Source organism: Urocitellus parryii, unplaced genomic scaffold, assembly GCF_045843805.1.
Source record: "Urocitellus parryii isolate mUroPar1 unplaced genomic scaffold, mUroPar1.hap1 Scaffold_90, whole genome shotgun sequence".
NCBI lineage: Eukaryota > Metazoa > Chordata > Mammalia > Rodentia > Sciuridae > Urocitellus > Urocitellus parryii.
In genome coordinates, this window is record NW_027554223.1 from 1,036,328 (window position 1) to 1,049,319 (window position 12,992).

General features: G+C 57.4%; 1 pseudogene; it reads left to right on the top strand.

The window, feature by feature from the left end:
• Positions 1-1,646: 1,646 nt before the first annotated feature.
• LOC144253074 (sterile alpha motif domain-containing protein 11-like) lies at positions 1,647-10,154 on the top strand (annotated as a pseudogene).
• The last annotated feature ends 2,838 nt before the right edge of the window (positions 10,155-12,992 follow it).

Sequence of the window (12,992 nt, forward strand, 5' to 3'; positions counted from 1 at the left end):
AACTGTGAAGTGATCTGCTGAATCCAAACAAAAAAGAAAGGCATTTTTCAAGGGATCTCAACATGTTCTTACCAAAGGAACCTTTCAGCCATGACGGCAGCCACTGTGAACACGTTGTGGCAGAAGAGCAATGGCACCCATCCAGTGCAGGCCTTGGGGCCCACCCAGTCAGGGAGACGTTTCCGAGGTATTTATTCCCCAATTTTTAAGCAGTACTTACCACAAATACTTTTTAATGCCTCATTCCCAGGAGCCACAGGACATGAAACAGTGACTTAAATTTGCCAGAAATCCACTGGCTCAGACCTCTGCACAGGTGCCCCTGCCCCACCCCATGGCAGAGAAGACTGGAGACAGAAGGGGAGGCCGGGAGGAGTGCCCTAGCCAGGCAGTGAAGTCAGGGACACCATCAGGACTCAGAACTCCTCAAGGAGGGACCCCACCTCTGTGCCCTGGCTGGGGGCCTCCCTGGTGGCGTACATCAGTGAAGCGTGTGCTGTGTGAGCTGAGGGCACAGATAGAGATGGGAGCTGGCAGCAACCAATCCCTGCGGGGCCCTCCGAGGTGCTGGAAGGAGCGGTTCCTCTTCAGGCTCTAGCCCCACAGCCTTGATGAACACAGCTCTCAGCAGGGCATGTGGACAGTCCCTTCTCCGACCCAAAGAGCACTGAATGACCACACAAATGCACACCCCCTAGGCAGTGTGATTCACCAACATTGTGCCAAAAATACTGCCACACTTCACGTGGTTGTTTTGACAGAGCGAATTGTTGTACTGTGATTCTGAGTTTTGCTGCTGTCAGCAATCTCAATGAGACTTGTGCCGCCCTCGTTCCTGAATAATACTCACCTTTGGTAGGTCCTTTCCTGTTGAGCACAGCCTGCTGCTCCTCAGTGATGTTCAGCCGCCAAACCACGTTGGCCAGCGCTGACTTGAGCAGCTGGATGTCGTCTTCCTGCATCTGGACCCGCTGCTCCAAGGAGGCGATGTGGTCTGACACCTCCATGCTACTCGCGGCAGACGCGCTGTCATCTAAGCCAAAGGGAAGATGGGGATAGTTTTAGACACTCCCAGAGCAATCACATCTTCAACCACAGGCTGGCACAAGGCTCCAACTAGATTGTAAATTGTGCATTGTTAATTGAAATTTATAACCTGAAAATGAAAATTGTAATTTATAAACTCAAAACTTGAGAGACACAGACAGAATGAAAAGAGCACAAGAGAAGGCAGATCTGTCCCAGCATTGCCACGTGCTCCAGCCCTCCCTCTTCCTGTGCTCCAGCTCTCTCTTCTCCAGTGCTCTAGCTCTCCCTCCTCCTCTGCTCCAGCCCTCCCTCCTCCCGTGCTCCAGCCCTCCTTCCTGTGCTCCAGCTCTCCCTACTGTGCTACAGCCCTCCCTCCTCCCTTGCTCCAGCTCTCCCTCCTCCCATGCTCCAGCCCTCCCTCCTCCCATGCTCCAGCCCTCCTTTCTGTGCTCCAGCCCTCCCTCCTCCCGTGCTCCAGCTCTCCCTCCTCCTGTTCTCCTTTCATTTAGTCTGTGCCTCTCAAGTTTCAACTGTGATTTTAACTGCTGTTGTCCTTTTCTGCAGGTTGGCCAACTTACTGTCTTTTCTATGACATTAAGAATTCGGAAGTAGAAGGGATGCGGGCATCTGTCCACTTCACCTGCACAGAAGTCTGTTCTGCCTGGTCTGCTGGCTTGTGTTCAGCTATGCTGACGGTAGGCCACACAGGGCTATGTCAGTTGAGTTTGAAGAACAAAGTGCCGAGTGGCCCAGTGTGCTCGGTACACAGCATCGCACCCCCCATGCCCCCCAGGCAGGCACTCCGGCATCCTCCTGCCTTTCCTGTCCTCCCCTTCGCCTATCCTGCTCCAAGGGGCTGGCCTCTCCTCTCCTCAGGATTTTTTTTTTCTGCATTGCCTTTGCTTGGGCTGTTTCTCAGCCTCCCACCAAACCCACAGGGCATGTCGGCCTGGTCCTGCTTCTCAGGGGTCCTGGGAGGGAAAGGGCCCATCCCCTGCAGCCTGAACCGCTTCAGGTAGGCCAAGAGGGTGCTGGCCCAGGAGCTTCCAGGGCCACCAAGGAGATCTGGTTCCTGGAGGCAACAGGAACTCAGAGGGAGAGAGCAGCTTGGGGACCCAGGCAGTCTCCCATGGAGCAGGTCATGAGGGGTTGCAAGATGCCACCGCTGAGAGTGGGCACAACTTGACCTCAGGGGCCTTGTCACATGGACCCTGGACAGGGTTGTTTCTGACAATGGCTACTGCTCTGGGAAAGCAGGGTGGGCATCACCCACCACCCTGGACACTCCCAACAGAGCCCCCATGAGCCCAGAAGGCCCTTGTGGATGGGGGTGGGGGTTGCTTCTGGAGCTGCTTTGGAGGTGGCTGATAAAATCTAATTGCCCCATCGATTGGGCGGAGCCGAGGGAGCCCCTCAGTGATTGAGATGTTCTGAGGAAGCAGGCCCTCTCCTGCCTATGTACAACCTCCTCAGGTACACAGACCTGCATGTGCCCTGTGTGTCTCCTGCAGGGCTTGCTCACCCTGCCAGGTAGCCCTCCACACTCTACAGTGAGTGCAGGTCACATGCTGTGCATAGCAGCCAGGATGCTGTGTGTGTGTGTGTGTGTGTGTGCGCGCGCGCGTGCACCTGCCAGGTCTGCAGCTCCCCGTGGGATTCCTCTGGGCCCTGAAGTGGTCTTTACCTGTCACCATGTCTACTTCCTTCCTGTGGCCCAAGGGGGTGTCCTTCGAGCCACAGCTTCCTGGGCTATGGACAGGAAGGATCCCAGAGGACTGAGGAGCTCAGAGCAGGTCTTGTGACTTTAAGGTCCACCCCTGGTACGTGTGTCTGCCTCCTGTCACTGCCTACATCAGGTGTGACTCTGAGCTTATGCAGTCTCCTCAAGGCAGCTACAAGGCTGGGTCTCACTGCGGGGCACTCCAACCCCAGTATCACCTCCCCCAAGCTGTGACTCTCAAGCTCCCCAGGAGCAGAGAAGCCCAGCAAGGAGGCGGGAGTTGCCACTGTTGAAACAGGGAACAGACTGCAGAGGTTACCCTTGCTGACCCCTGAGCATGTACAGGGAGCAGAAGATGGGCAGCAGGTGTGGAGAGAGGCTGCAAGACCCACTCCCTGCCTGGTGCGCTCGGGGTGCCCTCCTGCTTGCTGGACTCTGACACGCAGCTCGTGATGCCCATGTGCACCTGAGTGCCCTCCATCTGTCCTACAGGGTCTGTCTAACCTGACCCCTCATGCAGGCAGTGGGGACTGCCCCCTGTCTTTGGGGCAGGGCCTGGGGCCAGCCAGCTAAACCAGTGGCAGTGAGGTGGCTGAGATCAATAAGTTATTAGCATCATTCTGTCAGCTGTAATGTGGAGATTGATCAGTGCTCTGGCTGCCACCGCACTTCCCTAGCCTGATAAAAATGACAGATTAAAGGAATAAGGAAAAGGAATTAGGCTCCTGAGCTGACAGCAGGGCTTCCTGGGGGCACAGGTTGGGGACCCCCAAGTACCAAGGTGTCATAAAAGGCTTGAGTTACACAAGGAGCAATCCTCATCCCTGCCACCCTGGGTCTTCAGAGGCAATAGGGTCTGACCTGGAGGCCAGGATGATGACCTGCTATCAGCAGGGCCCCCTGATGTCAGGGTCCTCAGGAGGAAGCAGAGCTTGGGGGTGCAGGGACAGGTTTGGAGAGGGACCTATAGATGTGTGTGGCTTTTATTTTCATTTCATTTTTATGGTACTGGGGATGGAACCCAGGGCTTCTTACATGTGAGGCAAGCACTCTACCAACTGAGCTACATCCCCAGCCCTGTGTGCAGCTTTTGATGTGGAGATGTGATTTCTAGAGGGGATAGTATAGGAATAGGCAGACCAGGAGCCAGGCACCTAGGGTCTGTGTAGGGCAGGTCAGCTGTCCAGGGGTGACCCTTGGAGCGCAGAGCCTGGCTGGGCAGGTATGTGCTTGCCAAGGCTGAGTGCAGGAAAGAGGAGGGTTTGGGCTTTTGGTGCAGAGAGGAGGGCTCCCCTGAGCACACCCCTGGTGTGGGGAGTGACATGTGCCTTCCTGACTGACTCTCTTCCCCAGCACCTGCACAGCCCACCCCAGCCCTTCTCAGAAAGGGAAGGTAGTTCTGTTCTCCAGGAGAAGCTGAGGTGGGCTCATGAGCACACATGGGAATGGACTGGCTGGTTAGGGGCAGCCAGAGGCCCTTGGGGACACAGTCACAGTCACGTGTCACACCCATCACTTCTATTCAAATGCAGCCTGGGGCCCAGGGTCAGGGCTGCCCTGTTTCCTTGCCTTGCTCCATACCTGTCATGATATCCTCCAGCCAGCTGGGCTCACCAGGTGGAAGCCTGGGACCCAGGGCTGGCAAGGCCTTGCCCACCAGCACCCAGGATGCTCCTGAGTGGAGGGGACTGGGGCTCACTAGACTGAGCTGGGGCAGGGGTGGGTCTTCCCCACCTGGTCTTTCCTGCCTCCTCCTCCAGTCCCTGAGACTGGGTGTGGCTCACTCCACCCTCTGCAGGTGGCTTGCTAGGCAAGAGACTGGGCTGCTCCCCGCACGTCACCAGTGACTGCTCTTCAGAGAAGAAGGCCCGAAGCGAATCGAGTGTGAGTCTGAGTACCCTCAAGGTGGGAGCCCAACCCAGGGAGGAGGGACAGGTCACTGGAGGAGGAAGCAGTAACTGAGTGCTTGGAAGTGTTGTTAGACCTTCCAAAAGGGGCAGGTGTGCACAGAGGAGGGACTTGGGTTTCGTAGCAGGGGTGGAAGGTCTTAGGCTTAGGGTGAGGTGTGCCTTCCCTACTTGCCTCTCCGCCTGGGTAGTATTTCAAGGAAAATCCCCTCCCTATGTGCTACCCCAACGCAGAGACTCTGCTGCTGCCAGAGCTGCAACCCAGCATGGCGCCTGAGGACCACTACCACCGGCTGGTTTCCGCTCTCAGTGAGGCTGGCAGCTTCGAGGAACCACAGCGTCTCTACCACCTGGGCCTCCCCAGCCATGGTATGTGACCTCCCCACCTGCCCCCATACCTGTGTACACTCTCAGTTGCCTCTCCACCCCAGAAGAGGGTGTTGGCTGCTGACATCAAGACCAGGATTGGATCTGTCAGTGACCCCCAGCCCTTTGTGGGTAGGCGATGAGGCCTGGCTGCCCCAGGTCTTGTTCCAAGTCCCCACTTTTCATCACATTCTCAGGATCCCCTCCAGGCATGCACATAGCTTACTCAGGGGTGATCCCAGGTGAGAGGAAGGGGTAGGGGCTTGAGTAAGCCTATCTGCCCCCTATCCAGGAGACCCTGTGGTCTGTGCCCATTCTCCTGACTCCCACAGCAGTTGGTGCACAAATTTAAGTCAGTGGACGCTGACCTGTGGTCACATTCAAATAGTGCCAGATCTTTGTCCTGCATGGGGGGCAAGCCTTCCAGAAAGACAGGACGACTAAGAGGCAGCTGTGTTTGGCCACCATGGCCTCCTGGATGCCAAGAGAGGCCCAGCTAGAGGCTGGGATGAGGCTCTTGCCCCTCTCCACTCACTGGGTCTGCTCTGTCCCTTGTGGTCATAGCCCAGGGAGCAGTCAGATACCTGTCCAGCTGCACTCTAGCCTCACAGGCTAGTCTCCTGCTAGGTGAACTTGGCTTTTATGGTAGGAGGTGGATGGGGTACTGTGAAGGGGCAGGATTTCCTCTCCTTGCACAAGGCACCAAGAGTCTGAATAATTCACCAAATGTTAATAATTTAAAAATCTTCCCTTTTAATTGCTTTGCCTGCTCTGCCTGGGGCCCGCTCTGCAGGCCTATGTGGGGGAGGGAGCGTGGTTGCGGCCGCCAGGGAGCTGCTGTCAATCACGGTGCGCACCGTCCAGCCTAGGAGCCGGCTGCAAATAGCTGTGACCCCGGGCTGGAGGGCGGGGGTGCAGGCCCCGCTGGGATCGACGCGGGCAGCTGAGCAGGCTAGGCTCTGCGGGCTGGCACCCAGCCCAGGGCAGACCCACCTCCGCTTTTCGGGTAATTAATTTATAAACAGAGGCGGCGGCTCAGCGGCAAAGGTATGCAAAGGGGGGTGGTGGGGACTCGAAGGCCCGGCCCTGGGCAGGAACACAGTGCATCAAACCACTGCACATCGCCGCGTCCAGAGATTGTGGCTGGTGTGCCTGCAAGGATGCGTATGCATGGGCCTGGTGTGGTCTTGCTGGATGCTGACTGTATGCAACCACTGCTGGATGACCGATGTGAACGGATGTTGGTGTATGCTGGTGTGGAGGTGTGGCCACGTGTACAGGTTCAGTTTCCTGCCTCCCATCTAGGAGACGGTCACCTGGTGGAGTCTGGAGACCCACTCCTAGACTTGTCACAGTGACCTCCAGGAACTGGTCTATGCTCTCATGGATCTGTGCACAGTCCCTCCCCTCAAGGCTCCAGCCTCAGGTTCCACAGCCTTGCGTACCAACACTGGGCTTTCCTCCCACCTCACATTCCTTTCAGGTCCTCCTGCAAACCTGTCTCCCCTGCCCTGGGGCTTCTCCTCTGGCCCCAGTGACTGACATCAGGCCTGACACACAGCAGGGATGGTGTGGAAGTGGGCCCCTGGTTCCCTTTCTCCTGGGCTCCCCTGGGCCAGTGTCCTGTGCTCACTAGGATGAGGGGAGAAGTCCAGGGAAGGCTGGGCCTCAGGGTCGCTGCTGTTGCCCATCCCCTACCCCCCCACCCCCAGATCTCCTGAGGGTCCGGCAGGAGGTAGCAGCTGCAGCTTCGAGGAGTCCCAGTGGCCTGGAAGTTCACCTGCCCTCATCCACAGCAGGTCAGCACCGGAAGCAGGGTCTGGCTCAGCACCGGGAGAACACTGCTCCAGCTCCAGCTCCAGCTGTTGCCCGGTCCTTCTCAGAGAGGTACTGGGGCTTGGTATCTGACTTCTGCAGGCCCCATAGCCTGCACCTTCCACCCACTTACTCCTCCTCCCTGATTGCAGCTGCACAGTCATGTGGGTATTGCCTGCTTTGGGTTTAGGGTCTGTTGGGCAAAAAGTTCCTGCAGCTGGCTGAGCTGGGTAGAGGCCCAGGAAAACATTTCCGGGGCAGTATGTACCTGGGTGCCAAGAACCCTGGGCAGGAATGTGAAGGGTCACTCTTGTTTCTTTGTTGAGCAACTGGGATCCAGCAAATTCCAGGTGCCCCTGGGACAGTGAGGGGGGGATGAGGTTGGGGAAGCAGAAGGCAGAGCGGCTGGAAGTCTGGAAACCCAGCCCAAAGTAAGTCGGGAGGGGTCGGCCAGAGGACTAGAACTGGGGGAGGAGCGAAGCCCGCTTCGCCAATTCAGACACACTAGCCGTCTGGGGAGACGGCCTCCCAGGCGGGCGGGGACAGGGGGCGACCTGTAGAGAGCAGGGAGGCGCTCAGGGATGCCCCCCCCCCCCCGCAGCGGGCCGTCTCCAGTCTGGCGCACCCCCTGCCCTCCACCGCGGAGCTCGGCGTCTGCAGCTGCCGCTGCCTCAGGATTGCTGCTAATTACGCTTTGTGCCCCCGGCAGCGCTGGGCCAGCTACGGGGAGGGGGTGGGGAGGAGGGCCGCGCGGTAATTACCGCTGCAGTCACCACGGCCCTCCGGGTTAGCGCCTCCTCCGAGATTAATTGGCGCCGCCAGGGGGCTAGAGCGGGGGCAGCGCTCGACCTAGAGCCATAAGGAGCGGCACATCGACCGCCCGCAGGGCCAGCAATTAGCGGCGACCAGGATGCGCTTGGACGCGGTTAGGGGAATCTGGGGCGTGGAGGGGGCCGGGCAAGCCACGCACGCCCCTCAGTCCTGCCTTTCACAGGGAGCTGTCGCAGCCGCCCCCTTTGTTGTCGCCCCAGAATGCCCCCCACATCGCCCTGGGCTCCCATTTCAGGCCCCCTTTCTTGGGGGTTTCATAGGCTCTGTGCCAGACTCCAGGTAAGGAATAGGCAGGTGTGCACGTCTTTTATGTCCTATGGGCACGCTCATTGAAACTGGTCCTGTAAGGTCGCCCATTAATGTCGAGGATGGACCAAGGTGGTGCAGAGGGCCAATTCATCAGGCCAGCACCATTTGACCACTTGGCCCTGGTCTGTCCCTTTTCCCCAGGGTACAGCTTCCTGCCCCCCGCCCAGGCGGAGATGCTCCCCCTGCAGCAGGAGCTCCTGCGTAAACAGAACTTGGCCCGGTAGGTGCGGCCAAAGCCGGGAGGGGAGGTGGGTGGCACTAGCCCTCAAGCTGATCCTACTACTCCTGGCCTAGGCTAGAGATGTCCGCGGAGCTGCTTCGCCAGAAAGAGCTGGAGAACACACACCGGCCACAGCTGCTGGCACCTGAAGCGGCCCTGCGTGCCCCAGACAGAACAGAGGAGCTGCAGAGGCGCGGGGCCATGCTGGTACTGAAACATAGCTCCGCGCCGCTTCGCCTTCACAGGGTGTCTCTGGTCCGGAGCCTCCAACCTCACCCCGGGAGCCTGCTGGCAGAGCACCGCGGAAGGGGGGGCCCTAGTTCTGCCTCAGTTCGGCCCAGCGAATCCAAGGAGACAACAGCATCTGGGCTCTGGGCTCAAGATGTCTCAGAAGAGCCCCCAAGGACTCAGATGGAGAGGACCTGGAGATAGCACCCACAGGGGGCCGGGGCTCCACCCCAGGTCAAGCCCTAGGAGGGACCAGCACTGAGGGAAAGGGGCTTCTTTCAGGTTCCACCCTGCCCCCTCCTCTGTCCCTGGGCTTCCCCTACTCGGTCAGCCCATACTTCCACACAGGTGGGTGTGGAGACCCAGGCCAGCCACCCTTGGAGGTCTTGTACGGGGAGGGGGTGCAAGGCCTCCACAGTCGAAAAATCTTAAGTCATGGATTGCATGTCTCTAAGCAACTAAGGCAAGCAAAGGTCAGCAGACCGGTGGGGTATGGGATGGGAGGAACAAAGCCCTAGTGACACTCACTCACACCTAGGCACCATGGGGTGACTCTTTGCTGATGGGGAGGTGGCCACATCCCCTGAGGACGTCAGCAAGTGGACTGTGGATGATGTCTGCAGCTTCATTGGGGGCTTGTCTGGCTGTGGGGAGTATGCTCTGGTGAGGCAGAGCTGACCTGGGTGTGCAGCGGGCCTGTCACTTGCCCTCCTCTCCCTTCCCTACACCCCTCAGCCCCACCTGCTCCTGCCTCATGCTAGCCCCTGCCCAAAGCAAAAGGGGATTCCTTCATTTGACCACTCCCTGAAAGCTACACAGCCTGCTTACTCTCCCTGGCTGCTCTCTGGGCCTTTGCTGTGTGGGACTGATAGGCCTGACCCTATCCCTGTTCTAGGTATTCAGAGAACAAGAAATTGATGGGGAGACCTTGCCCCTGCTGACAGAGGAGCACCTGCTGACGACTATGGGGCTGAAGCTGGGGCCCGCCCTCAAGATCCGGGCCCAGGTAAGCATGGACAGTGGGCAGAGGGCATAAAGGCTCTTTGAAATCACCCAATGTCCTTGGCAGGCACCCATCCAGGCTTTTCTTTATAGGTGGCCAAGCGCCTGGGCCGAGTTTTCTACATGGCCAGCTTCCCTGTGGCTCTGCCTCTGCAGCCGCCAACCCTGCAGGCTCCTGAATAGGAGCTTACCTCCAGAGAGCAGCCCCTGTCCCCACCAACAGCCAACTCCCCCTATGGGGGGAGCCACCCACCCACTAGCCAAGCCTCACCCAAGCCAGAGAATGGAACAGCAGCAATACTCCCAGGGGCCCCAGATGCCACCCAGTCTCTGTGTTGAGTTGGCCAGCAGGCTGCCCACAGTCCCAGCACAGGATGCAGTGGTACCTCCCCCACAGCTTTCTCCCTTTCAGTTTTGGATGCAGAAACACCAAGAATTTTTAAAAGGAAAAAATGTGACTTAAAAGGACTGAATGAGTTTTCAAAAACTTTCTGGGGGTGAATGCAGAGGTCCACAGACAAACCAAAGACAAAGGAGTAGAGGAACCAGGGAGCCACCTCTGTGGAGCAGGCTGCTGTGACCTGGCAGCAGAACCAGCCTCCTGCATAGGGCTGGCTCTTGCTGCCCAGGTCAGCACAGCTCTTGGTTCATCTGGTCTGTCGTGCTGTGACAATAAAGCCCTGTCCACTGTCTACTGCCCTCCTGCTGCACAGACACTGGCCTCAGGGCCTTTGGGGTACTGCAGGAGACCCTTAGTCCTCCTCCGAGAGCTGCAGATCCTCTAGCTCATCCTGGGGCCCCTGGGCCAGCTGCCACAGCTCACCAGGGTCCAGCTCCGCCTCTGTGACTGTGCCTTCATCTGCAGGGAGAGAAAAGGCTACATAAATTCTGCTTATCGGGAGGAAGCCAGTCTTGGAGGTTAATCATCACTAATTAATCACAGCATTAATTAATTTATTGCTGCACTATAAGCTGGCTGCTAGAGCCCATGAGAACAGAGCAGCTGGCTGGGCACCCCAGGGAGGAGTGGGCCAGGCTTGGGGCTGCCCTCCCATGGCTCTGTTGCCAGATGGGATTAAGGACCAGATCCCTTGCCCCAAGAACCACTCACCTTCTGAGTCTGCTATCCTCCTCATCCTGGTGGTCCTTATCATCTTCTTCCGCCCTGAGACCCTGCCGAGTTCTCAGGGACCCATGTGTTTCTGTGAACCCAGAAGAGTCCATGATGAGCCCCCCCACCCAGCGACCACCAGCAGAGGTTCACAGGAGGGTAAGCCACAAGCTAGAGGACCACCCTTCTCTCCACTTGCAGGTGGAAGACCAAACAGAATAGTTAGAAGTAGGCATGCTTAGCAATCAGCACAGAAAACACTGAGGTGGGGACCCCTCTGGCTGTGAGGTCCCACATCCATCCACACCCTCCCCATCTCCAGGAGCACATGCTTCAGCAGGGGCAGCCCCCACCTCTCTCCCAAAAGTCTGTGGTCTCCTCATCCTCAGTACTGTCCAGGTCAAAGAGGTCTTTAAATTCCTTCCTGTCCTCATCCTACCTGTCCTCTATCTTCTGCCGTTTGATCTCTGGGAAGTTCAGATTTTCTAGCTGGAATAATCAGAACCAGAGGAGTAGGTAGGCATGGGCAGGGGGTTCAGAGAGGCCAACACTATTTCCCTCAGAAGCCTCCAGCATCCCTCAGGAGCACCCTGCTTGGCCACTTGCTACTTGACAACCTTTCTGCTCCCACATCCGTATCATCCCTCCCAGGACAGCCAGCACCTTGGTGGCATGCTACTCCAAGTAGTAGTCTCTCAAGTCACCCCAACTCATAGCCACAGCCATGCCCAGGGTCAAAAGCTAAAGCCCTTCTTGCCTCTTCTACCTGCCTTCCTGGGGTCCACAGGCTGGCCTGTGTGACAAGTATGTGTAGCCACTCCATTCCCTCCAAGACCCCTACCCTTGGGAGATGCCTGGCTGTGACAACTCCTGACACCACCCCATAGGATCACCACCTCCTCAAACAGCCATAGTCCTCCGATGCCCCACCCACACCACCACCAAGACCCCATCAAATCTCTGCCTGGTCCTAAAAGTCATGCCAATGTGCAAGATCTGAATCTAGCTGACCCACCCGCTCCCTTGGCACCCCAGATGTACCCGCTCTTTGCCACTGATCTCCAGCTGTATCTCGCGGTCCCTCAGCTTCCGCCAGTGGCTATAGTACCTGGTGAGTGGGGTCCCCTCTTCTCGGGCCTGCTTCTCCCAAGCATCCTAGGGGTGGGGCAGTTCAGAGTCATGTCCCACTATGGGAAAACCTCAAACCCAGCCATTCCCTGACAAGTGCCCTCAAGCAGCACCACCCCCACTTCAGATACCAGTTCCCTACTGACCACTGCAAGCTGGTCAGAGACACCAAAAGAGACCCTCTGGCGGTGACTGTGGATGTGCTCTGCATTCTCCTGCACCTTTTCCAACAAGTGGCGCATCTGCTGGCAGTAGTTGGCCACCTTGCACTCCCGGAGGAAGGACTTGAACTGCAGAAGTGGGGGGCAATCAACCCAGCAGGCAGACAGGAAGTCCAGGGCCCATCAAAACCTCATGGCAACTCCAGGGAGGTCCAGAGCCCAAGTGCACACAAGTGGGCAGTGGGCCACAGATGAAATCAGGCTGCTCTCCAGCCTGCCCATCTCTGTAAATAAACCTCTTCTGGCAACAGCTGCACTCATTCCCTCACATGCAATGAGCTTTCTGTGGCTGCTTTTGTACTGTGGCCAAAGGCCAGTAACCAGACTGAGAAACCATGCAACCATAAATCCAAGAACACTTATTGAAAATACCTGTTTACCCCTACTCTAGTCCCCTATCCCTGAGACCTTTGAATCCAGCAGCAGAAGCTTCCTGACTGCCAGGCACTCCTATCTGGGACCCAGGCCACTGCAAAGTGCCAAAGAACAGCAAGTGACTATGCATGTGTGCACAACTATATGACTGCAGCCTTGCACGCACACACACACACACACACACACACACACACACACACAACCTGTATGGATGGGCCTCAGATGCAGCTCAGTTGTGAGCAGCAGCAGTGACCCTCCCTGGTACAGGCCAGAGACAGGGAACAGCAGACAGAGAGCCATACTCTCACGGGAGAAGCAGAGAGAAACCCCCACCCCAGCCCCAGGACCACATAGGAAATCAGTCAGGGACCAGCCCACCCCAGTGTAAAGACTTCTGCAGGCGGCTGATCTGGTCCCTGGAAGGCTTAGACAGCCTTTCAATGGACCAACATGATGCTAGGATCCTTGGTGAGCCATCCAGACCTGTCCCAACCTGCTGAGTGACTGATAATCTCCTACACCCCCAAGACCAGTACCACACATTGTGGTCCAAGGGGTCCAGCTACAAGGCGGTGCCTGTGTGGAGACCATAAAGGATCAGGCTCTGCTACTAGCCCTGTGAAGCTGGGACAAAGACACCTCCTTTCAGTCCCTGTGTACAAAGGTCACTGAGTCCATTAAAAGATAATCGAAGTCCATCATAAAGCAGGCCCCGGGGATTTGGGGAGGG